Here is a 23,055-nt window from a genome sequence, read left to right on the forward strand (position 1 = left end):
CTGAGCATGACTCTACAAAATCCTTTTATGAATGCAAGGGAGAAATCTTTATGTCCATGCATCATTTGCCTTCGCATCCAGTGCTCATCTTTTGCCCATTCTTAATTACTGTACTAAATCTGGCTAAAAACAACAGCAGAATTTCTGATCCACCAAAATGCTTTTGAAAACTTCCTACGGACCTAGGGCTCAGGAGTCTGATTGCACAAGAGCATTTTTGTAATAATCACGTTATGAAGTCTTCATCAAAAGCTGTTCTGACACCTCCTATATAGAAATATTCAAATGTATTTCACTGACATAAAATGTTGAAAGACTTCTCAATGCCACAAGATCACCTAATCTGAATTGTTGTACAAGCCCACAGCATTTTAATTTTTTCTTAAACTTATGTTGTTATGATTATTTCTCCTTGTTCCTTTGCATTTGTGCAAACACAATCTGCACAATTCAACATCTGTGATGACATTGGAACTGATATAATCTACATGGACTTGTGCAAGGCCTTTGACACAGTCCCCCACCACATCCTTATCTCTAAATTGGAGAGATACAGATTTGAGGACTATTCATTGGATAAGGAACTGGTTGGAAGGCTGTAGACAGAGGGTTGTGGTGAATGGCACTGTGTCCAGGTAGAGGCCAGTGACGACCTGAGGGGGTCGACCCCAGGGGTCTGTGTTGGGACTGGTGCTCTTCAACATCTTTATCAATGACATTGATGATGGGCCTGAGTGCACCCTCAGCAAGTTTGCTGATGACACCAAGCTGAATGGTGCAGTTGACAAGTTAGAAGGAAGGGATGCCATCCAGAGGGACCTCAACAAACTCAAAAGTTGGGCCCGTGTGAACTTCATGAAGTTCAACATAGCAAAGTGTAAGGTTTTGCACTTGGATTGGAGTAATCCTGTATACATATACAGACTGAGAGAAGAATTTCTTGAGAGTAGCACTGGAGAAGGACCTCAGCGTCCTTGTGGATGAAAAACTGATCATGAGCCAGTGGTGTGCTCTTGCAGCTCAGAAGGCCAATAGTATCCTAGGCTACATCGGAAGAGGGGTGGCCAGCAGGGAGATGGAGGTGATTGTCCCTCTCTACTCTACCCTTGTGAGGCCCCATCTGGAGTACTGCATCCAGATCTGGGGATTTCCCAATAAAGAAAAGTTGTGGAGCTGTTGGAGAGGGTCCAGAGCAGGGCCGCAAAGATTATTAGAAGGCTGGAGCACTTCCTCTACAAAGACAGGCTGAGAATGCTGGGCTTGTTCAGCTTGGAGATGAGCCCTTGCAGCCTTCCAGTATTTAAAAGGGGATTATAAAAATGAGGGGAATCAACTTTTTACTCAGGTAGACAGCAATAGGACAAGGGAGAATGGTTTAAAGCTCACGGAAGGATGATTTAGACTGAATGTCAGGAGGAAGTTCTATACATAGAGAGAGTGATGAGGTGCTGTAACAGGCTGCCCAGAGAGGTTGTGGGTGCTCTGTCCCTGGAGGTGTTCAAGACTACCTGGGCAACCTGGTCTAGTACCAGATCTGGAGGTTGGTGGCTCTGCCTGTGGCAGGGGGTTTGGAACTTGATGATCCTTGGGGTCCCTTCTGACCCAAGTCATTCTATGATTCTATGAACTGCTATGGCTCAAGTACTCACCATTCAAACAGCAGAGAGATCAGATCTCCAAATACATCATTATGCTGAGATCTGCATTTCAAGATAAATTTTTCTCCCTTGTTTTAGTGCAATGCATTTGCCACCTCTCCTATGAAGAAAGGCTGAGGGAACTGGGCTTGTTTATCTTGGAGAAGGCTTTGAGGAGATCTCATTGTGACCTTCGAGTACTTGAAGGGAGCGTATAAACAAGGGGAAATGACTGTTTACATTGGTTAATAGTGATAGGACAAGAGGGAATGGTTTTAAACTGAGACACGGAAGATTTAGGTTGGATGTTAGCTGGAAGTTTTTCATAGGGAGTGTGGTGACACATTGGTATAGGTTGCCCAAGGAGGTTGTGGATGCCTCATCCCTGAAGGCATTCAAGGCCAGTGTGGATGTGGCTCTGGGCAGCCTGGTCTAGTTGTTGGCGACCCTGCATACAGCAGGGGGGTTGAAACTAGATGATCATTATGGTCCTTTTCAACCCAGGCCATTCTACGATTCTATGATCTTCTATTTTCTCAGTTGTAGCCATGACTCAATCAGTATGTTTGGAAGATGCTTTAACTGCTATGGTATGGTTTAGGTTTGGGATCAGGAATGGATTCTCAGGTTTATGCAACTAGTCCTTGAAAGCATAAACATCACCATTATCTAGACTGACCTGATCTTTTGCCAGTGGAGCCTTGACCATAACAAATTCCAGTAGATGAATTTCTCATTGGACGAAGAAGAATCTTTATGTTAATTGATTTCACTTTATTATCATACAACTGTTCTTTTGATACATCGTAATTTTGGAGAAGTCTTCAGGGAAACTCTAGAGCCGCTATATTATTTCCCTCTGTTGACCACAGTGGTGAGTCGATAGTGTGGAAATTAGATTACAGAGGTCAAGTTGCATGTCCTCTTTTGGTTATTCCCCTCATTGGCTGTGTGCTTGCAGACAACTCTCCTTTCCTTCCTTTGTTTTTAATTCATCAGGGCCCCTGCAGTGAAATGAAAAGACGTTTCTTGTTCTCAATGAATTCTGTGGAAGTACCAAAGGGAAAGAGTAAGTATCTATATTTGGAATAAATACAAACTATTATTAGACAGATTTTTTGGAAGTAGTTGTAATTTATCTGCTATCAGGAGCAATAGAAAACCATATGGATGATAGAAAACATAACCAGGGCAAGGTCCTTCCTGTGTCTGTTAACAACTAATATGCACCAGGAGGGCAGTGCCATATGTTTGCATGTACGTTACCCCAGGGGGTAGTGACATATGTTCACACGTATGTCACCCCTCTGTCCTGCTGTCATAAGGCTGTTTCCCAAGAGGCATTCTTCCTTGAAAAACAGAAACAAAACCTCCAAATCTATATTTTCTTTGTTAAGATACTCTAATTCCAGCACTGTGTTTCCAAGCAATTGGAACAACTTCCTCAAAACAGCAAAGGTTTCTGTAGCCCTCTTTCAAAGCAGTGAGTGAAAAAGAAGAAAAATACAGCCTCTCTGCTAGAACATCACACCTGCTAGAACAGTCATTCCCTCTGACATATTAGAACTGCCAGAAATCTTCAGGATAGTAAAGACCTGCTCCTCCCAAAGTATATCATAGACTCTTCAGTTTATTATGGACTGGAAGCATTTTCATATCACATAACAAGCACTTCTTGGTAGGATTAAAAAGTTTGACTATAAGGGAGTGCTAAAGTGAGAGAATCAAAAAGTGTTGTTCATGATAATTTATCCTGTATTTTTGTGGGTTAGAAATGAACAGTACTATTAGATTATCTTGACCATTCCCCTGTCAGTGCAAAATTATTTCTTGCAATGCAATTTTTAGTGTTTTGTTCATTCCATTTAGTACTAATCCAAGCAGATAGCCTTTCTGTTGTATCTCTTGGGAGGCCATTTATCCCTCAATCCATTTATTCCACTATTAGGTAGATTTTCTGAAATTTGCAGTGTATTTTTCTTTGCTTAATTTCCTTCCTCTCTTTAATTATCCCTTTTGGTGCAAATGTGGCTCATCTTTATAAATTTGTATTCTCTCAGAGGTCACCAAGTCTAGTGCAGAGAATGCAAACTACAGTGTGAAATTTTCTTCTGGGAAAGGGTAACCTATGGGACATATTGGGTGGTCTCATATAACTTGTGACTACTGAGTGTTCTGGATGCTTTTGTGATTATGTAGCTGTTTAACTAAGGTTTATTTGGTCTAAGTCTGTTACATTATTTAGACTTGAATGCTACTAACAATTCCAAGGGCTTTCTATGAAAATTTTAATGGGAGCATACAAAGCTGTTTCCCATTTTCATGAGGGAGACTTCTGAGTGGGAGAAATGGTGAGTCTCAGATGAAAACAAGGTTGTGATCTCTTTTGCTGATCTGTGTACTGAAACTAAGTCTAAAAGCTCAACATCTGATGGTCTTTACTTTCATCTCCATGATGCATAGTTAATGAAAATATGCATGTCCTGCATTTTTGTAAAGATTTGGGTGCTCTGAGTGTCTTGTATGAAAGGGCTCTGATTTTGGCTTGCCTCTTGTTTTTTCTATCCCTTTTCTACCTTGCCTCTATCTCAAGAGTTTTGAAAGCAGAATTATCCTTTTCCTTTTGCCTCCTCCAATGTCTGGAAGCTTCTCTGTGTTTTAGACAGCTGTGTTTACAGCTTCAGCACCACTTAGACAAACTCAGCAGGAAGCTATGAAAGAAGCAGACAGTTCAGGCAGATCCAGGACATTATCAGAACTCGTATTCTGGGAAAAGAAAAGCCAACTGAGTGAGAGCATGCCATGGGGAAGAAAGAAACTATGATTTGTCAGGCAAAGAGATTCCTTCATTCTCAGGGAGTAACAGGGTCCATTTAGGATAGAAACTTCTGGTTTAGAGAATAAGCCAGGCAGGAGAGAGTCACAGAATAGAGCTGGGGCTCTGTATCTCGAGGAGACAGTTGGAGACTGCTGTGAAAGGCAGTGTGATGAAACAGCTTTGGCTTTAGAGATGGCAGAAACAATAAGTTCCCAAAAATCAAAGGCTACTGTGCAGTTTGCTGTAAATCAAAAAGCCACCAAGTTGACTGAAACTAGGCTGCAAAAGACTCTCCATACAGGGACAAAGTAATCAGAGATATTTTGGCAGAGATCTCTTTATGAAGCTTTTTCTGTTTTTGCCTTTCCTAGTCAGCCTGAGTTTTTCACTACTTTTTTATATGTATAAATATAGTTCTCATCTATATTACCAAAAAATCTAGATTTTTTAAAGCTAAAAATGTTTCTAGTCTTCTCTAAAGAGCTCATGTTATGAGAAAATTCTTGAGTTCCAACTCAAATAATTCTAACTCTAGTACCAACACATCCCTGCTTTTGGAGAAGAAAAATCAATCCAATAATAATTTTGGATTATTTTGTGAATTTAGATGCCATTTTTCTCAAGATTTGTTCAGTGTGTAGAGTCTATTCTAACCAAGTAATATTTAGTTTTCACAAACAATAATTCTTTTTACAAAGGGTAGGCAATATAACATTAGTCCCCCAAAATTTTGTACGTTAGCTTAAATGCAGTCTCATTTTATCCCAGCTAATATCACTACAAGATATTTTTGGTTTCAAATCCTGTATTTGTAAAAGTTCACTCATTTGTCTGGATGTAGGTTCTCTGCATCAGACTTACCTCAAGACAGTTACACAGTTCTCATCTGACTTATCTGTCTGTTCTTTATCTGGGTTAAAATTCTTTACACAAAATTCTTCACACTTACAAAAAGAAATAAATTAGACAAGGCTGTAATTAGCTTATGGATAATCTACAACAGAAAAAGTCTGAACTTGTGGAAATAATTTATTCAAAGCAATTTTCTCTATGAAATAAAGTGGTTCAGAAGTAAGGATTCAAAATAGGTAAAAGCTGATGTCGGATAAAAAGGTAAGCCTAAAAAAAGAAGGGTAGCATACCACTGTTCATGGAAATGATCACCTCTCTGTTGGAGAAGAATCGCTCCTTCTTCTATGGTGACTAGAAGACTGGTTACGTACATCATATTCCACTTACTTTATGAGATCTTCACCTTGTCTTACATGCTATTACCGTTTTCAGAGATTTTGATCTTAATTACACACAATCCTGTTACGTTTTTGTTTGGGTGTATGTATTCCAAACAAATTCTAAAAGCTGATATTCCAAAGTATTTGTTTTGTGATAGTGTGCTATGAACAGAATGTTGGCATTTATTATTTTTATAAACTACTCACAGGAATATCACTGCAGTTTCTGCTGTGTTTGGACTTTCTTCTTCTGCTCCTACCATGGACAGAAGACAAAAAAATATACTCTCCAGATCAAGTTCATAGCAATGTCCTATAACTTTGTTGTTCATATCAAATTCTAATGTGAGCTTCTCAGATATCTTTTTTTTTAAGGGGGAGAAGGGAGTGAGAGAGCCACAGCACAAGCTGAATAGTATTTTGCAGTCCACGGAGCAGAAGTAGGTAGATAGGGCAGGAGAGAAGCTGGGACATGAGTCTATGGTGAAGTGAAGGAAAGAATCTTTTCCTGGAGCTGAGCAGAGGCAACAGGAGATATGGCAGCAGACTGTACCCTTGTTAGGGCTGCTCACCTTTCCAGCCAGTAATCAGTGATAACAGAGATTTTTTCTCTCCCCCAAAGATGTCATTGTACCATTCATCTGCATAGAACTTTATCCTCCATTTCTCTCCCTATCCTTTGTCAATTCTTCACAATCTCCTTTATACATACATAGTCATACGAATGTGTTATCTATATACATGATCATCTCATCATCTGTTGTGGTACCTGTGAATACATTAGACAGTATGGATTTTAGCAAAGATCCTTCTAGAAATCCAGAAGTTATCTCTCTCTGATGTGAAAGTGATGCTATATGTTTACAGTCTTTTTCATTTCTTTCCTTTCTTCACTCCTGGAAGACATTTTCCCTACTCTATGTGTCTATACAGAAAGGAAGTACTCATTTTTATTACCACTTCCCAAAGGTTTTGGGATTGTTTGGTGTTTGGCAAGAACTCTGCAAATAGACTGTCACTTGGAAACAGATTCTAGAGATAACACAAAGCGCCGGGGCTATCTCAGATTTCCAAGCATTTTACTAACTGTGCTCTATCTAGATGTTTTGTTCTTACTTCTAGTGTCTCAGAAGCAATAATCCCATGTGAGTCTTGTATTTTTCTTTACAAACTAACTCTCTCTTAACTTGACAGAAGAAAGAAAGTATTTTATCGTACTTTGTTTCATGCATGTAAATATCTCATATGATTCTACCTCGAAGGCGATCTTAATGTAATATATAATCTGAATATTTGTTTGTAAATATTTCTGCAATGCTCTAGAATCTGGGTTATCTAAAATCCTGTATGTTTTCCTAGCACAATTTTTCTGAGTTTGAACTCCTCAAAACCAAACAGAAACAGGTTATGTAAATACTCACTGCTGTTGTATTGTATTGGATTTTTGTAAGAGTTTTTGGTAGAATTGGCAGCTTTTTTTTTTTTTTTTTTACTATTATTATTATTATTAGGGAGCAAAAGATTCCTTTGTCTTGTTGCTGTTTGGTTAGATTGCATCAAGGGATCATGGATCACAGTTTTAATAACAGAAGTGGCAATTAGTGCTGCTGAGCTGCAGTTTCAGATTTTGGACAGAGCTGTTCTTAATAAATTATGGTCAAAGGGAGACAGGGGCAGTAGAGAGGGGAAGGAAGGCATCAGAATCTGCATAAGCAGCATATGAGCTGGTAGTGAAGTGCATTGCATCTTTATTCAATAAATGTCCATTTTAGTCTGGTTTTGCAGTCAAGTGTGAAGAAGAAACATTATCTGTAATTAATAACAGGGAATCCATGTGAATACAAGCCAGCACAAGGAAGGAGGCAGTTTGAAAAAACAGTTGGAAAAGAAAATAAAAAGTGCTTCAAAATAATGGTGGAGACTCAGGCAATCAGCTTGTGAGGTGGACAGAAGTTTCTATTATAAAGCTTTGGGAAGAAACAACTGAGCTAAAGGTCTTTTTAAGATCAAGTCATATTTTATGAAGATTAAATATACCATCACACAGTTTACTCCTTTCTTCTACAAGCCCTGCAGGCTAAGGTGTTAACTGGCTCCTCCATGCATCTGTGCATTTCAGCAGCTGATTCCTGCAGCTGAAAAAATACAGGATCTTGTCTTTCTGTGTGCTCACATGGGTATGTCTTATTTGAAATTATTTATATTCCTGTTGCATACAAAGTGTGGCAGACATTGTGCAAGTGATTAGCAAAAGGAGGCTCTGGAGAACAAAGACTATTGAAAAGAGTGTAGGACCTTACAAGACATCTTATCAGAAACATGCGAAAAATTAAGCATGAGTCAAGAGATATATCTAAGACAAAAAGTACCTAAGACTTTAGGGATCTGAATGTGTCTTTCTCCCTCCATTTACTTGCTTCTCTTTTCTAAGTTTACTACGTTAATAAACTGCACAAAGACAACACCAGTACTTTACTTATCACACTGTTTAACAACTGGCACATTCAGTGGCAGCATATCAGCACAGCATAACTTGTGGAGTAAGACTTCCCAACCAAGGACTCTGATCTCAGCAGCTGGGTCCAAGGAATAAGGAGCAAAGCTAGGTTAGCATCAGTTGTGCCATGCCACATGGCCTCTGGGGAAAATAAACTTTTTTCCACGGCATTTACTTGTACAGGAGTTATCTTTCTGGTCTTCATTTTGGGGATATCTTACAGAATAAAACTGTATCCTTTCTGTAGTCCTCCAGGGAAGGGTGGAGAAATGCACTGTCCTTGGAAATGCATTGTCCTCATGCTAACAGTTGAAAAGGAAGCACAGAGCTACTGTCTTGTAGAAAAAAAAAAAGCATCTCTGCAGGATTAGTGGTGAAGCTGCAGAAGTCTAGATTTTTTAAAGGCTACATAAAAATAGCGTTAGTGCTGGCTAATTAAACAGAATTCAGTTTCAGAAACATATTGGGTTTGGCAGTTCAGCAAAACTCAAAAATCAGACAGAGCCCTTTCGTGCACAAATGACTAACACCATAACCATGATGTTAACATGCTGTATAGGAAACCCAGCTTCAAATTATTTCTCCAGACCAATATTTCATTAGCTACTCTTCCATATACAAACTGGGCTTCCAAGATGCCACAAGGATGGTGGACAAGGGGGATGTAAATCAGCCCCCACTACTAAACATTACATTTGTCTATTAAAAATTCCAGCTTTTGAAAATTTGATACTTAGTGATGAAAAAAGTAAATATTGAAGTTCAAGTTCAGTTTTGTTCATTACAGTGAGACTGATTTAAATTTTATGATTTTTATTGAATGCAAGGATGTGCTAAATCAGTTCACAATTTATCAAAGCTTGAGTGAGCCAGAAAAGTACTTGATCTGGCTTAAAAAGTGCTTTGCTCAGGCTCAGGGTGTCTAGGAAAAGTGAGCTGCTTTGAGTGTCTGTTTTGATGATTTGCTGTCTAAAATGCATCTCAAGAAGTTGCAGTCATTTTGCTTCTAGTCTCTGGTTCAGTATTTTAAGTTATACACATATTAAGTATTTCACAGTGTTATATGAATATTACTTTCTTTACAAGGCTGACATGGTCTCAGTGCATTTGCTCTGGGGACTTTTTTTGCATGACTTCACTAGTAACGTATTATTTCAGGTTGCATTGTAACAGCTAGCTCAGCAAGAATGCTAGTGACTTTCACCTTGTTCCAACTCCCTGTAAACATAATAATTAACCCAATTATATCATCTTTTAATTACCTAACAAACAGTACTTTTGAAAAGAAAGTCAGACATGAGGAAACATAAATGCTAGCAAATCTAGTCAGAAGTCTTTCCATGCTTTCACATGCAGTTTTTGGCATTTTCAAGCTAAAGAGTGAGAAAACCTGGTAGGAGGCAGAGATGACAAAGAGATAACCCAGAGTGCCTGATTTTGCCTGTATGTCCCTTATAAATGTCCTATTCTCATTACTCTAGGCACAGCTCCACCTGTGGATGGTAGTAACATGCACATGCAAAGCACTGGTATTGTTATCCGTCTAATCTCACCAAAGCCTACTAGACAGCTTAGTTGTGGCGGCCCATTTTGCATACAGTTACTCTGATCCTTTTCAGCCAGGAATGAATTGGCACAATGAAAGCAGAGGTTTTTAGTATTGTGGGGAAATTTAATGAGACAGTACGTGTGTTTTCTGTCAAGTGAATATTTGCAGTTTTTACCTCCTGTCTATGAAAACTTATGTCATCATCTTCCTATTATTCTGTATAGGTCTTGGTCTTGCACTCACATTAACATTTCATGTTGTCCAACACATAACTAAATGATTTCAACTCATTCCCTCTGTATGTTCTTTGTAGGTGAAGTTAGTAGGCATTTTTCTTCTGATTCTAAAAGACTTGGGTGGTAACTATCTTTGAGGTGGGGTTTTTATACTTTGCAGCCAAGTATGAGACAATAAAAGTTCTCTGATTCTAAAGCAGTCCTTTTCCCTATATATATATTTTTTTCTTGTTTCTTTATAAGGAAATCTTTCATCTTGTTTTAATAAAAGATTAAATACAATTATTATTTTTAAAGGGCTGTTCTAATATTAGGAGGTAGTAATTTAGTAAGTTAGACTGCTCAAATCTGGGGATCAGAGTCCTTGCTGTCAGAATCTCAAACAATTACAGCTTCCAACCCTTAAATTTCTATATACAGGTTTCCCATTTCCCTCTCTCCTACTGACCACATATTAGCAATTCCTAGCATAATCTGAAATTATTCATCCAGTTCACAGAGAGTTGTTTTATAATGAAAATGCTATGATCTTTTAATGTCTTCACTGTTATAATATGTACTAAATTAACAGAGCCCTGATGCTCTGATCATTTACACCACAATGTGCTATTTAAAACTGGAAGCCCAGCAGGGGATTTTATTTTTATTAATTTAGTATAATTTTAAACATTACAAAAATAGCTGTCTTACAGCTTCCCTGCTGAGCCCTAGATTGTTGCCACAGCCTCTGTAATACTTTATCAGGAGAGTAACATCACTATAAATACTGCATAGTTGATTCTAGTTTCAACAGAATACATAAGGATGTGAAAGGATGAAGACGAGACAAAGAAGAAATAAGGATGGTTCTGTTTTACATTTCATTTGTTTGCTTTTAAAAGTTCTTTCCTCTCAAGATATTGTTTGGACATACCCTAATGGGAGGTGGGAATTTGTAGTCAAAGACTGAAGATTGAGGTTGTACCTCATAGCTAATTTCAGGCATCACACAATGCTCCTGTAGGAAAACAATTTTCAGTGTAACTCCCTTAGACTATTGCATCTTGTCCCGCCTGTGATCTAAACACTACTATGGTGTTACTGTTCAATGCTAATATGCACTGTACAAGCAACCTCCTAGGAACTGCAGAATGGTCTATATCTATTTACAGTTTTCATCTGCCTGAAAAAAAGACAACAATCTGATTCCATTGCTAGTATAGCTAAGAGGCTGGATATAATAACTATTTTAGGTATGCATGATAGCTTTTTTTAATCACACTTTTCCCTTTTTGGAATCAGCTGAGATGATCAGCAGCTTTTAGTAGCTATGTCCTTCTCCACTGGAACATGAGACTCTTTGGTAAGGGAGCAATCTTTGCTATGCAACAGGTCTTTGTGGGAGTACACAATCCATCATTCATAATGAAAAGTTGGGAGAGACTGGAAGAGGGAAGAAGAGACTGTGTCTGAAAGTTACTTAAAGTAAAAAGATGTTGGTAAATTTAAGATTTTTAGGGAACTTTTCTAATGTTTATTAATTTTTCAATACTATATGTTAAAACAAGTTTACAGATTACAGATGTAATTCATTACCTTTTTTATTGGTTACTGGTATTACAGGCAGCGGTGGCGCTTTTCAGTTCTTAAAATAATGTCTGAAAACTGAACAAAACTCAGTCCCAAAAGATAAGGAGTTATCATGTGTCTACATAAGAAGCATATTTCACTGACAGGCCACTAATTCTCTTGTAAAACCCTTGCATATTTCATTAAAAATCATTGATTTCTCAGATCCATTAAGTAAATTTTTTGGCACAGATGTCCCTTTTTTGGATTTGAGAAAGGGTGTATAACCTCCAAAATGTCTTGATACTTTGATGTTACCTGTCATGTAGATATTGACTGAGTGACATGCCAGCAATTCAACAGTATTTCAGACAGTGTGTTGACCTGTCTGGGGCACAGAAGACAGGCAACCTTCCTCCTTGATGACCCATCAAGTAACCCTAATTAAATCACGTGAGTGAGGTAAGTCATTCTAAGGATATTGGAAGAAATGAGACATGAAATAAAAGCTTTTCTTCACTCTCTGCTGATCTTCAGGAATGTAAGGAAACTGTATCACAGAGAAGTGTACGAGCATTAAGTAAGGGATTAGGACAGCGAGGGGTGAGTTCTCTGTGCAACACTCCCCTCTGAACAGATGACATCAGTGTCTTCTGAGCTATCATTTTGTGCTTCTGCAGGTGATACCTACAAGGTATCTCACTTGTTTTTTTTTTCTTTTTAATGCCAGGGACTAAAAATCAGGATTTTGCAGGAGTTAGGAGAGTTTTTCCTTGCATTTTCTTTCTCTTTCTCATTCTCATTCTCTCGTCCTCTCTTTCTCATTCTTGTTCTCTCATTCTCTTTCTCTTCCTCTCTCTCCTTTCCTTCTTTCTCCTTCTCTCTCTTTCTCCTTCTCCTCCTCTTTCTTTTTTTTAATCTTAAAGCTTCTTGAATAGGCTGTAAACTGTGACAGTGTCACAAATAATTCATTAGGTAATTCTCTGTTCATAATATAGTTTTTCATACTAATTATATTAATCAAGTGGATAAATACGAACACTGTTCTAGCTGTTTCATGAACAAAAGCTAAGGATTCTGAAAATTGCTGTAGCTTGTTTTGAACATCTACCTGTAGAAAAAAACAGCATTTTGCTATTTAACATTGGAACTTTCTCTTAATCTGAAGGAATATTATTGTGCATTTGTCACTTATATCAGAAGTAGTTCTGCTATTGGCTCAGTAGCTAACATAGCAAATTGACTTCAAAAACATTGCCACAAATTGCCAGTGGAATAGATTTAGAAGTTGTAGGCTTGGAGGATTAGGAGGTCTACCTTTGCAAACATTACAGTTGCTCAATATGATAACTGACATGGAAGGAAGATTGACATGTTTTTGTCTTTGTTGTGTCTTTCATTAAACTGCAGCAGGAAAGGCAATACTGCAATTTTGATTTTACCAGAATGATTAAATTCAGGTTCAATATCATCTTCCCATCCAACCAGAAATCCTCTTTTTACTTATCCAAACGGTAAAAGTCCCATAAATTTCATTAAGATCTAATATTGTAAATCATTCCAAGATAATAGCAAATATGTATTTTTCAAGTTACCTTTCTTTTCATATCTAGTTTACAGTGTTACTATAAACAAAAGATTTTTGTTTTGTGTTTCCAAGGACAAACTATGGAAAATTTTGTATTCTTTGTGTAGTATTGATGTACCACTTAATTCTTAAAAAAAAAAAAATAAATAAAGGCATACTTAAATTTCATCTTTTTCCAATTTCTTGAAATGTGGATTTCTACACTGGAAAAAATCTGGACAACAGGGTATGAATTCTGATAAATACACTAAACAAGTCTATACAGTTCTGGAATTATATAGTTTCTTAAAAGTTGAAATTAAAGTTGTTGTCTATGACAAACACTAAATTACAACCCTCAGAGTTGTTGTAAACAATTTATGATATTATCATAAAGTGTTTGTATAAGTTAGCTTTAAACAATCATTGTCATAAATAAAATTTTTAATAATTGATACATTGATGATGTATAAGATTAAAAGTCCATAGATTTTGATCAATTCTCTTGAGCTAGAGTTTGCTTAAGCCCCTAGACATTATAAAAATATTCTAGATATACTAAAAATTGCTTGAATCTTTCTCATTGTTTCTTGGTAAGGCACATACAGCTTTTTATTAAATTATTTTCCAAATGTTATTTTGTAAAGAAATTTAATAAAATTTACTACTCTGCAATCCATTGAGCACTTCCTAATTTAATTTTCATATTCTGCATTTCCTGGGATTTACAATTAAAATTGTGATGAGCCAGACATTCAAACCCTTACATGTGTGAGATTATTTTTGTTTAGCTTAACAATAGCAAAAGGATTTTGTACTTATAAACTATTTTTTTGAACAAAAAAGTGCAAGCAAATGAGGTCTTTTTGTATGTAGATTGTAAAGTTTTTACTAACTTTAACAAACATTCAAACATTGTCTTCTCTTTTTTTCACTTCATCCACTTAACTCTTTGGCAAGTTGACTGCTTATGCCAATGCCAGATACAGTTAATAGAAAATAATAGTTCTGACATTTTATACTCTCCAACATTGATCAAATAAAATTTAAAAAGAAAACAACATAACAACAAACAACTAATCTCCAGAACAGACAGTCACTAAAATTCTTGCAGATATATTTACACAAAATTCAGCAAGTGTGTAACCAAGAATAAGCCACTGCTTTCAAGAATTAGTTCATTTACTACGATTTTATTATGCAGAATTCATGAAGATCACTAAAGATAAGTATATTTTTTTCTCTTATAGCACTAGTCATTTTTAATTTATTTTATTTTTAAGAGGCTTCTTGAGCTTTACAATATATTGCAAAGTTTGTATTGATTATTTCATCCTTTTTCTAATAGGTTATTGTGCTTCTCGCTCAGGAAAAAGAACACCCCAAACAAACCTTTTAGATCACCTATATGTTCTTTTGATCATGCTAGATGCATTCAGTTGTCCTGTCCAGAGATGGAGAAGACCTTAATTAGTCCCTTTGTTGTGTCCATGTGTTCTAAAAGCAGTAAATGCAAAAATACTGGTGTTCAGTGACCTGACCAAAATCTATCTGAAATCCTTTCTGCTAGAAAGTTCTTTCAGTCTATGAGGGCTGTTTCAAAATTAATGCCTCCTATTTTATTATATTGGCCCATAACTTTATAGGTGTATAGCAGTGGTATGGCAATAAACATTGAACCATCCTTCCAATATACTGTCACTGTTTTTCTCTCGGTGTGGTTTTCCTCTCCATTCAACAGGAAAGGATCAAGAAGCAAGACCCCTTCCAAGGACTGGGACAAGGGACATCTTGCCTCAAGCAGATACAGTTAGTCACCCCTGATGCAGGACACCTTTCAGAGTAGGCTTGGTTGTATAACCTTCCAATTTCAAGATGTATTATGATATGCAAGGTTTCTGAATAAAATAAAGATAGGGGCAATGCAGATATACATTAAGTCTTATAAGTTAATTTATGATTTCAGTTACAATCTTAGATATGATTGACAGCAAACTGATGCTGCTTTTAACTATTCTTCTGATAAGGAATTATCTTTAAGTGGATCCTAAACTTCACCTAAAACTTACTTTTGATTGCAACATAAAGAGTTGGCAGGCAGTTTGCAGAGAATGCAGGATATGCACTAGATTCCATTAATGAGTAGTTCTGTGAGCTACAAGGAGCTTTCCACCAGGATTTCCCAACACATATACAATACCTACCAGGAGAAAATAATCTGATAAAATAGATGAGCCAGGTGGGCAGAATGGTCACTAGCAAGTACTTCATATTATAATTACAAACTTTTTATCCAGATCTATTTGCTTTCTCAACTACAATATTACTAATAAGAAAAGAACAAAGCTGTTCCTAATATTTTCTGATTTCTTTGGGACATCTTATTTGCCTTTTAAATTGAAAAAAAAAAAAAAAAAAGAGAATAACAAGAGCACTGTCTGTTAGCAAAGTGACGGTTTTTGATCTCTCTCTCAACTTTCCATAAGCTAGCTTGCTCATATATTATCAAGGCATTATACAAGCATGCAATTAAAATGAAATACTAATTGATTAAAAAAAAAAGAAAAAAGAAAGAAAAAAGACAATGTCTGCAGAATGTAAGTTCTAATATATTTCAGAGTACATTTATTCAGTGACAGAAAGCATTCCTCTCGCCAACAAAGTAAATTTACTGATCTCCAAATGGACATTTTATCCTCTGCCAGTCTGAATTTGTGTAGCATCATGAATTTCACAGACAGCTTTGTTAATCAGCAGAGTACTCTAGAAGAGAGCTTTCTTGGTTAAATATAATACTATTTCTCTTTGAATTTCCATGTTCCCTAAAATGTCCCTTTTGATCTAGCATTCCTAAATTATTATTACATTTACAGTTTGTGAGAAACTAAGAGAATAATTATTTCAGATAGTATTATGGTTATCTTCTTACCAGACTAAAACTTATGTGGATTACATAACTATTTTAAAAATATTATATATGTTATTATTCTTTTTTTTTTTTTTTTTCAATCTCAATGCTCTTGTGCCTTTGCAGTCACATTCCTTACGGTTTTGCTAAAATTGTCGATAGTGTTGCTGCAGATTAAAAGAAATGTAACATATTACAGGTTCCAGTGATCTTCAAATTAATAAATATTCTGAAATGCATGTTTTCAGCAAATTATAGAATTCCAACTCAACCCCTTTTTTTTCTTCCTGTAATTTACTGTTGAATGTTAGATTTGTTCTGCTACTAGCTTAGTATAAGCTTTCAAATTAAGCAATTCTAAGATAAGCTTTTCATCTTAGAATGAGAAAAAAATGTTCCTATCCAACTGATGAAAGTTTACCAGCACTTTTTATTTACTTATTTTCTACATTTTAGAATGAAGATAAGAAAATATCCTTTTTTTTAAATCTCTCTCTCAAAAAAAGCTCATTTTCAAAACCTCATCTCTCTTTGTTTACATATTAAACAACACTCTTATTCTTTTGTCAACATTACTGAGTTTATTTCAAGCAATATATCATAACTATGTGCTAAAAAGCATAAACAGTACATTGAAGTCTATGCATTATGTACACACCAGCAATATTTATTTTGCAGATTTGCATTTCATAGTTGACTTTTTTTTTTTTTTTCCCTTTTCTATGAGACTGGAATAAAGAATGAACAATTTAGTTTACAATCTAATTTTGAGGGAAATGAGAAGTGATGAAATATCATGAAAAGAGAAAAAAAAAATCCTGAAATAAAGCAGAACTATTTCACCACATACATAAAATAACTCATTCTCTATAGCTCGTAGAAACACTAATGGCCATTGCCTATTATTCACTTATTTGCTGATAACTGGCATCATGCTTGTGCTTAAAGTCAAGCATGTCTCTAGTGCAGTAGTGTGGGCACCTGTTGCTCCTTTGCCTGTAATTCCTGCACTGTGCAGCCTTGTAAAAGGGATTCTGAGATCCTGACTCTTTTATCCTCCTCATGGCAGCATATTACTGCAAATTGAGAAAGGAGTTTGCTGGGCAGAAACATCAAGGGTAAACACTGAAGAGCATAACTGTCAAAAGAGAAGACACTGGCCCATGTCTCTTGTCCTACCATCTTTATCTGCAGCACAGCTCATGTCTTTCCAGGCACTGTGGTAGTAAGGGGAGCATGGTTTCAAGTGTGCTTAAAGGAAAATAAAAATGTTGCCACTGTTTGGAAAACTGCTGAAACTGTATAAGGGAACTGCTGAATCACGGTTCTGATTAACCACCTGAGGCAAGCAATGAGTCAACCCTGGGAGCACAGGTGAAGATAATTCTCCTGTGCTACTGGAAGGGGTGGAGCCTGACTCTATCTCTGCTAGCCACATTTAAGAGCTGACTACCACTGGGAAGGATCTCTTTTGAAGATTGTTCCTCTTGGAGTCTTCTCAGTGAGCCTAAGACAAGGGTAAGCTTTCCATCTATTCTTCTTTTGTGTGAAAACCTGTTTAGCCTAACTTTCTTGTATATTTCTTAATTATAACATCCATATATTCATTGGTTACACACTTGCAGAGCCAGCAGGCCAAATATACTAAAATTTACAGCATGTCCTTTTCATGGAATTTCTATAAATGGGTCAGGAGGGAGAATGTTACCTCTATATATAAAATGATTCTGGGACAATGATACAAAGACTTTGTGGCATCTCCTTATTATGAACTTTTGGTTATCATTGAAAAATGGGGTCCCCTATGTGTTATGGGAAATATCTACCCATATCGCATGGCAGATTACTTCCAGGGACTTAGCAAAGATATGCTGATCACAAAAGAATGGTGATTAGGTGCCTCCACAGTGGCATGGCCATATTAAATGCTTTAAATCATGCTGAAATGAGGAATGATACTTAAAAAAATGAAAACCAACTTTTGAGGGACCAACTTTTTTTTGAGAAGAGTTAGAGCAAGAACTTGGCATATTAACAGGGAAGAAATCAATTCTGCATCTTCCAATAGGTCGAGTTCATAACATTTCAATAGACAATGACCAGACTCCTGAATCAACGGACTTCATTGATTAGGAAAATAAAAATTCTAAATTAGATCTTGAAGCTCTGATTGCGACAGATCTACTAGAGGTCCATCCTGTTATAACTTAGAAAACAAAGAAAATACAGGATAGACCAGCAGGGGTACCGCCTGATCAGTGGCCTCCTGCGCAGACTCATTTGCATGTAACAGCCTGACCATACACAGCAGCCTGGCCATACACAGCAATGGAATTGATGGATTTAGTACAGTGATTTTTGGCAGAAGCCTAGAGAAAGTGTGCCTGCCTGGTTATTAAGACTGGGATTCTGGAGCAGAAAGTGTTACGATGAATGGCCCAGAAATAGCCAAGTTGGCCACCATGACTGTCCATCGTGCCCTCAAGCAGAAGTTATATGGGTGTTCAATATCTTAATGAAAACCATTCTATAATAGAATGGTTAATGGCGGACTGCTGATATACCTTTACATACAGGGATGTGGTCCTCCATGGAGGACCTTCAAAATTATATCTGTTAACTAGGTGTAAGGGAAGCAATTTATGAAGATACATTTGATGGTCCTGATATGGTCAAATTCTCAGCAGGGATGAGAGACTTGATTCTACAGCAAGCCCCCTCCCTTCTATATGGTACTTTTGGTCTCTATATTAAATCCACTGGTGGCCTCAGAAGCGATAGTCCAGCAGGCTGCCCAGTTAGTGGCTGACCTAGGAGAAACAGACACCTACGGGCTAGGTGTAACATGTGGACACTAGAAGAAGCTGAGGTCCTGCCAGTGATCAAAACCAAGAGCTGGCTACTCAAGCTCCTCAATAGGGACCCATAAGGGTTTCCTGAAAACAAATGTTTAATGATTTAATTCGGGCTGAGGTCCAGTGTGCTAAGATTGACCACTAGTCCTCCTCCAGCTTTGGAAACAACTAAGGGACAATCAAAAATCTCAGAATTACTCTAAGAAACCTAGGGTAAAAGTTATAAATAGGCAGCTAACTACAACATGGAATTTTGAAGACTTTATGGTCCTCAATAGAGGAAAAAAAAGCCTCCTCAGGTGTCTTGGCCCATGATGCCTGAGCCACCGGAGGTAAAAGAATTGGCCATAGCACAATTCATGGTGTGACGAGGAATGTTAGTTCCCTTAGGTCCTTCAGACAGGACTAGAGGCCCTATACAGAACTAACAATTTATTGGTCCTAAAAAAACATTCAGAGAGTTATGGCATTAGTGGACACTGGAGCAGAAACATTAATTATCTACAGAGATACAATCAAAATTTGATGGAGACAGAGTGATGATTGGTGGTTTTGGGACTGGTGGCCAAACATGGTTGAAACTGGGGGTAGGGCGTCTCCTATTCCGGGAGTCTAAGGTATCTATTGCCCCAGTCTGGGAATACATCCAGGGCATAGGTATTCTATGGGGTCTGGCTCTCCAGACAACTGTGGGAGAGCTCAAACTTTGACAGAGATATATTAGTATCTGGGCAATGCAGGCAGTATTAAGAGGCCATGTGAAATACGGGCCTATTTGCTTACCGTAACTGCATTGGAATACTAATGTAAGGCAGTATAGGCTCCTGGGTGGGCAAGATGAAATATCAAGAACGGTGCAGGAATTAAGAAAAAGTGGGCATTAAAGACCTGCACAGAGCCCGTATAATTCCCCCACATGGCCAGTGCAAAAGTTGGATGGCACATGGAGGATGATAGTGGATTACAGAGAATTAAATAAGGTCACACTGTCTATTCGTGGCTGTACCCAATATTGCCTCCCTAATGGACACATAAAGTGGGGAGATAAAAGCATATCATTGTGTCCTAGATTTAACAAATGTGTTCTTCAGTATCCCAACTGATGAAGAATCGCAACATCAGTTTGTGTTTACGTGGGGAGCCAGGCAGTGGACCTTTCAGGTCCTGCTACAGGGGTACATGCATTCACCAACGTATTGTCACAATCTAGTGGCGTGTGACCTGGCTACCTGGAAAAAGCCTGATGATGTTAACTTATATCATTATATTGATGATCTCCTGTTGACATCTGACTCACTGGAGGCGGTAGAGCAGGTGGCAGATTCATTAACTGCCTATTTGCAACAGAGAGGATGGGCTATAAATCCTCAAAAGGGGCGAGGTCCAGGCCTGTCTGTAAAATTCTTGGGGATGGTTTGGTCAGGAAAGACCAAAGTACTACGCAGTGCAGTCATAGATAAGTTTCAGGCATTCCCAGTCCCTACAACATTGAAGCAGCTGCAGGAGTTTCTAGGTATACTGGATTACTGGCATTCCTTTATACCTAGCTTAGCACAACTGCTAAAGCCACTGTACAGACTCACAAAAAAGGGGCAGCTATGGGACTGGGGGAAAACAGTACAGGATGCTTTCCAACAGGTAAAACTGGCAGTAAAACAAGCCCAGGCATTGGGTATATTTGATCCTACCCTCCCAGACAAGTTGGACATTTATGTCCACTCAAGATGGCTTTGGTTGGGGCCTGTTGCAATGCCAGAGTTCTGTTCAGGTCCCCATTGGCTTCTGGTCTCAGGTCTGGCACGGAGCAGAAGAAAGATAAAGTATGACTGAAAAACAGTTATTGGCTGCCTACTCTGCATTACAGGCAGTAGAGCCGATAACTCAAATGACTGAAGTTATAGTCAAGACCACTCTGCTGATTCAGGGATGGGTGAAAGATCTGACCCACCTTCCTAAGACAGGGGTGGGTGGCCCAAGTATGAACAGTGGCACGATGGGTCGCCTACCTCAGCCAAAGGAATAGTCTGTCTTCATCACCCTTGAAAGAAGAACTTCAGAAGATCCTAGGCCCAGTGATGTATCACAGTGATGCACCAAAAGAAACATTGGTTGCCCCACCAGAAAAGAGCCCTGTTCAGGAGGGAAAATATCCTATCCCTGAAGATGCCTGGTACACAGATGAATCCAGCAAGGGCAATCCAAGCAAGAGGAGAGAAATAGCATACCATCCCTCCATCAAGACAATCTGGTTTGACAAGGGGGATGGTCAGAGCAGCCAGTGGGCAGAACTGCAAGCCGTGTGGATGGTTATAACCAAGGAACCCGGTGATGGTATCCTGAATATCTGTACAGATAGTTGGGCTGTGTACAGGGGGCTCACTCTTTGGATTGCACAGTGAGCCACCCAAGAATGGACTATCCATGCCCGACCAATCTGAGGCAAAGACATGTAGTTAGACATATGGAATACAGTCAAATACAGGACTACATGTGTCTACCATGTTTCTGGTCATCAGCCCCTACAGTCACTAGGAAATGATAAAGCTGACACACTGGCCTGAGTTTGATGGATTGAGAATTCACCATCTGAGAACATTGCCTGTTGGTTACATCAGAAGCTATGGTATGTAGGACAGAGGACAATGTGGGCAGCTGCTAAAGCATGGGGGCTGCCCATATGACTATCTGACATCACCCAGGCATGCTGAGATTGTGATGCTTGCTCTAAGATGAGACCGAGATTGTTGCCTGAAACAACAGCCCATCTTGCTAGAGGACACAATCCTCTCCAGCAATGGCAGGTCAATTACATTGGGCCCCTTCATCGGTCTGAGGGGGTGAGGTATGCCCTAGCCTATGTTGACACTGCAAGTGGGCTACTGCAGGCCTATCCAGTACCAAAAGCAAACCAGGCATATAGCATCAAGGCACTCACTAAACTGATGTCTGCCTATGGGACACCTCAAATCGTCGAGAGTGACCAAGGGACTCATTTTACTGGTGCAATGATACAATGCTAGGCAGAAGAAAATAACATCAAATGGCAATTCCACCTTCCGCATAATCCAGTGGGGGCAAGCCTCATTGAATGTTATAATGGTATTCTTAAGATACCTAGTCCCTGCAAGGGTGGATGAAAAGACTCTATGAAACTTTGTGGGACCTGAATGAAAGACCCCAAGACGGCAGACCTAGTGCCCTGAAAATGTTACAGACAATATGGGCCTCCCTGCTTAGGATCCAAATTATGGGCACTGATAATCAGGTAAGACCCCAGATTGGTAATGAAAATAATCTGCTGCTCCCTGCCCCTGAGAATTTAGATCCAGGCACCCATAGAATAAAATGGTCTTGGAAGGTGCAGGTAGGACTTAAGTGGTGTGGCCTATTTGCACCTTGGGGAAGATAATTGGAGGTGGGAGGCTCAGTAGTCCCTCTAGCAATAGGCCTACTGATATTGCGGTCAACACTCCCATCTTCATTTCTAAAGGGACTCCCATCATGTCCCTGTGGCATATCAGGACATCTCCTTTGGTGTCTGATATAGTTATGCAGCTGCAGACATCTGGCCAGAAGGTGTGGTACAGGTGGCAGGAGTATGCCACTGTACAAGCTGAAGTGTTGACCCAGAATAGAAATATGGCCTGTATCTTGCCCTGGAGAGCAGACCTTCCCCTCTTGGTACCTCTGAAACATCTCCCCATGAGTCTTTGAGCCTTCAGGATCACTGGAAGGAATGAAATGCCATCAGAGCGTTCCAGTGTTGCTGTCAGATCACGTGCGGCACCTGGTGATGGTCTACATGGGACTGATGGAGCATAGGCTTCATCTTTCCAATAGGCCCCTTTCAGGTGCTGGAAGACTACTCTTAGGTTTCCTCACTCACTTTTTGGAAAGACTTTGTAAGGCTTTTGTTGTTGTTGTTGTTGTTGTTTTTCCTGCAAAAATTATTTATGCAGTGGTTTCATAATAAGCATGTTTTCATGACAAGATAATACGTACCTTCCTTACTCATTAATACAGAATTAATTTGTTGTCTACTGGAAATTGTGGCACTGCCATATAGGATAACCAATATTTGTAATCTGTCTTATTTACTTGCATAAACCTTTATTTTTAAATCTTCCTCCCCGTGTGCCCCTTCCCCCCCCAAAAAAAAAGTTGTCTATCAGATATATTGTAAGTACTTGTGCCTTTTGGTAAGGTTT

General features: G+C 38.4%; 1 long non-coding RNA gene across 1 annotated transcript in view; it reads right to left on the bottom strand.

Annotated features, from left to right (window-relative positions):
• Positions 1 to 2,483: 2,483 nt before the first annotated feature.
• Positions 2,484 to 23,055, bottom strand: part of LOC146544115 (uncharacterized) — a 78,130-nt gene continuing 57,558 nt past the window's right edge. The window contains exon 4 of the long non-coding RNA XR_014884135.1: positions 2,484 to 2,682. This is a non-coding gene — a long non-coding RNA (uncharacterized LOC146544115). The remainder of the gene's footprint in view (positions 2,683 to 23,055) is intronic.

Source organism: Meleagris gallopavo, chromosome 6 (assembly GCF_905368555.1).
Source record: "Meleagris gallopavo chromosome 6, MGAL_WU_HG_1.1, whole genome shotgun sequence".
NCBI lineage: Eukaryota > Metazoa > Chordata > Aves > Galliformes > Phasianidae > Meleagris > Meleagris gallopavo.